This window comes from Mus musculus, chromosome 1 (assembly GCF_000001635.26).
Source record: "Mus musculus strain C57BL/6J chromosome 1, GRCm38.p6 C57BL/6J".
Taxonomy (NCBI): domain Eukaryota; kingdom Metazoa; phylum Chordata; class Mammalia; order Rodentia; family Muridae; genus Mus; species Mus musculus.
Genome location: NC_000067.6, coordinates 159,377,809 through 159,381,992, shown reverse-complemented (window position 1 = coordinate 159,381,992; position 4,184 = coordinate 159,377,809). Strand labels below are relative to the sequence as shown.

The following is a 4,184-nucleotide window of genomic DNA, read 5'->3' as shown; positions in this document are numbered from 1 at the left end:
GCTTCCCCTTCCAAACCCCTCCACCCACCTCCCCTCCCCTTCTCCTCAGAAAAGGGGAGGCCTCCCATGGACATCAACCTGCCTTGACATATCAAGTTGCAGTAGGACTAGGCATATTTTCAGCTGTTGAGACGAGACAGGGCAGCCCAGTTAGGGGAAAGGGATTCAAAGGCAGGCAATGTAGTCGGAGAGAACTCCTGGTCCCTCTATAGGAGTCCCACATGAAGACCAAGCCACACAGCTGCTACAAATGTACAGATGGCTTAGTGCCATCCCTTGCATGCTCTCTGGTTGGCAGTTCAGTCCCTGTGGGCCCAGGTTGGTTGATGGAGTAGGTTTTCTTGTGGTGTCCTTGACCTCTGACTCCTTCACTCCTTCTTCCACAGGATTCCCCAAGCTCCATTTAATGTTTTGCTGTGAATCTTTGTATCAGTTTCCATCCATTTCTGGTGAAGCCTCTCTGATGACAATTATTCCAGGCACCTGTCTGCGGGTATAGCAAAATATCATTAATTTTTTATGATGTCAGGGGTGGGCCCCCCTCATGGTATAGGTCTCAAGCTGGGCCAGCCATTTGTTGGCCCTTCCTCAAATTCTGCATCATCATTTACCCCCGACATATTATGGACAAATTATGGGTATAAGATTTTGTGGCTGGGTTAGTGTCTCAATCCCTACATTGGAAGTCTTGCCTGGTTACTGGAGATGGCTGATTCAGGCTTTATATTCCCCATTAGTAGGAGTCTTAGCTAGGGTCACCCTTATAGAATTCTGGAAGTTTCCATTTTCCTAGATTTCTAGCTTGTCCCAGACATGAGCCCCCACCACTACCAATTCCAGTTCTCTCTCCTTCTCCACACTTGATCCCTCCTGTTCACCTCCCCACCCCATCTACCACCCAGTTCCCTCCCTCTATCCATCCATTCCCATGTCTACTTTATTTCCCCTTCTCTGTGAGATTCAAGCATCCTCCTTTGGGCCCTCCTTATTACTTAGCTTTTCTATTAATACTTTCATCTTAGAAAACTTACCCTTTAAAATATATGCTGCTCACATTACCTAATTTATTTCTGAATAAGTATACCATTTAACACATAGATTTCTGCATTTCATTGGCTCTTACATTTCATTTCTAGACCTCCCCTAAGGAATGAACTTGGGGCTTTGTACCTATTAGGAAAGCAGTATAGGACTTAGGGAGGCGATCCTGAGGTTCCTCTCCTAGTTGAGTCAACTGATGACTGCTGTCACCTTTCTTTAGGAGAGAAGAGTGTTCAGTTCCCCACCCCTCAGTAAATGTCCCCACACCCATTTCTATATGGGAACCACTAATCCTATTGGACTGAATATAAACAGTAAATAAGGGACTGGAGAGATAGCTCTGGTTAAGAGCACTGGCTGCTCTTGACTTAAGGGTTCAATTCTTAGCACCCACATGGCAGCTCTAGTTCCAAGAGATCCGATGTCCTCTTCTGACTTTCATGGCCACCAGGCATGCATGTGGGGCATAAACATGAGTGCAATCACTCATACACATAAAATGAAGGAAATATTTTAAAAAACAAGGAGGACATGACGTTCAGAGAGAGACTGGTGGAGGATGCTCCTAGAAGGAGCTGGAGAAGGAAACATGGGGCAGATACGATCATGGTATACACGCCTGCAACTTTCAAGTCATAAGTGTAAATAAAAACTGGAAAGCGAAAAAGTGTAAGTAAACAAGCAAACAGAATAAACGTGGCTGATGTTTTCTCCCCAGTTGGGCTGAGGGCACAGAGGATAGTTTCACACTGAAGGCTCAGCTCACGATGGGAAGAACAGTTTTCACACTGGGACAGAGACATGGCCACCCACTTCTTTTCTCCATTGTGAGAGCTTTACCTCTGTAGATGCGTCTGCATCAGTAGAGCGAAGCTTTGCTAGCCTTTCCTGCAGTCTGGCTTCATCTTTCGGAAGGTGCTCTAATGAAGGACTTAAACTTTTTCTACCTGTAACTTCTTTTCACTCAAGAAATTCTTGTGTGATCTTGGGTATATGTAGATACAGACCAAATGTTCCTTCTTTCTTCTTCTTCTTCTTCTTCTTCTTCTTCTTCTTCTTCTTCTTCTTCTTCTTCTTCTTCTTCTTCTTCTTCTTCTTCTTTCTTCTTCTCCTTCTCCTCCTTCTCCTTCTCCTTCTCCTTCTTCTTCTTTTCTTCTTCTTTTCTACTGCAGCTTTCACTTTTTTCGATACAAGTTTGTGTTTTTATAATTCATAAGTAGATAAACCAATATAAGCAAAATTAACAAATTAGGAAGAAATATTTATACCCCACAAATGATTACTTTCCCCTTCCCAACACAACTGGAAAGATAGTTTGGGGGGGGGGGAGTGAAGCAAGACACAGTTCCCAGATGAGAGAATACACCTTCAGCAAAGAGGCTAGGTCTCACTTCTGTAAGCTAAATGCTGTCGGGAAGGTCTCCTTGATTCCCCTGAAAGAATGTCAGTGTTTTTACCTTTTATAACAGAAGTAATACTTCCTGCTAGCTATTCTGGTGTGTGTGTGTGTGTGTGTGTGTGTGCACGCTGTCTTTTCTATCAACTTTAAAGGTCTGTTGCCCAGGCTAGTCTGTCATTCCAGGGCTGAAGTGATCCTCCTGCCTCAGCCCCTAGAGTTGTTGGAGCTACAGGCATGCACTGCCACGCCCAGCCTGAGGTATTTTTATTGACTGGAATTGCCCTGATCTACCTTAAGTTTCCAGACTCCCCTTCTTCCCTGTCACCATTCCTGCAAGAGCTTCATGATCCCAACTGGCTGACGCCATGTTATTCTCTAGGTCACTGTCTTGCCCCAGGGAGGAAGGCCCTGAGACTGAGACCGTGGGCCTAGAACAAGGTGCTCTCAACACTGCTCAACTTGCTTTATCAAACTTCATAACTCAACTTCATGCCTTGAAAAGCTGGAAACTGTGCAGACTAAGGACATTTCTAGGAGGGGAATCAGCTGAGACAGGGGCTACTTATAAAAGTAGAAGGCCTGAGGCAAGGCCGTATTATCCACGACGGGTATGCTCTGTGCCTCACAAAGTGGATGCAGGTCAGGAAGGCTCAGGGTCCAACTCCTTCAGTTTTTTTTTCTGGACACCTCAGAGCTGACTTCGACCCCATTTGATGTGAGTCTCGAGGCTGGCTATATCTGCAGTCAGCTGTAGGCCATCCCAGAAGCTGGCTTGGGCCTGCAGCAGACTGTGAGGAACCAGGATTCCAAACCAGTTCAAGGGATCTTGATGAACTATAGAGGATCCTGACTCTGGTCTCGGTAGGGCCCTTGTGCCTGCACAGAGCAGAGATGCTTCGCTAGGTCCCCAATTGCTTGGGGGCCTGGGTGTCAGCTTTGATCACTCTGAATGTCTGGGGTCCATCCTGGGCCTCGCCTGTATGCACGCAGACCTGAGGTTCCATAGGGGAAGCATACTGCAGGGGCCCTACTGACTTAGCTCCCATGGCATAGTGAGCCTTGGCAAGTGAGAGCCAACCCTCCTCCACCCAGGCGTTCAGTGCCGCCCGTTTCACCTCCAGTTCCTCCAGGTCACCGAGCAGCTGTAAGCACAGCGCCTGGACTACCATGGCCCAGCCAGTCTTGGGACTCGGATGGCTCCAAATGTTTATTCTTAATAAGCAAGAAAGAGACTCCAAAGAGACTCTAAATTGGTATATATGTCTTTTCATCCTTATTAAAGATAAAGGATTTTTTTTGTCTGATGAGATGGATGTGTTTGATTATATTGACATAAAGAATTAGTCCTTGGTGCAGAAAATGTGCTTTGTATAAATAAATTGCACAAAAATGGTAGAGCTATGTGTATAGCCATTTCGGAAATTTTGTCATCGTCTCAAGCCAAAACTATTTAATGAGCTTTTATAAAAAATAAAGTCAGGGGCCAGACGTGGTGGCACACGCCTTTAATCCCAGCACTTGGGATGAAGAGACAGGTGGAATTCTGAGTTCGAGGCCAGTCTGGTCTACAAAGTGAGTTTCAGGACAGCCAAGGCTACACAGAGAAACCCTCTCTCAAAAAACCAAAAATAAATAAATAAATAAATAAATAAATAAATAAATAAAATAAAATCAGCATTGTTTTTTCTTTGGAAATATCATCTCACTTTATAGTCCAGGCTGTTCTGGAACTCACTAAGTAGCC

At 45.1% G+C, this 4,184-nt stretch overlaps 1 pseudogene; it reads right to left on the bottom strand.

Annotated features, from left to right (window-relative positions):
* Positions 1-2,240: 2,240 nt before the first annotated feature.
* Positions 2,241-3,918, bottom strand: Gm31256 (annotated as a pseudogene).
* Positions 3,919-4,184: the final 266 nt, after the last annotated feature.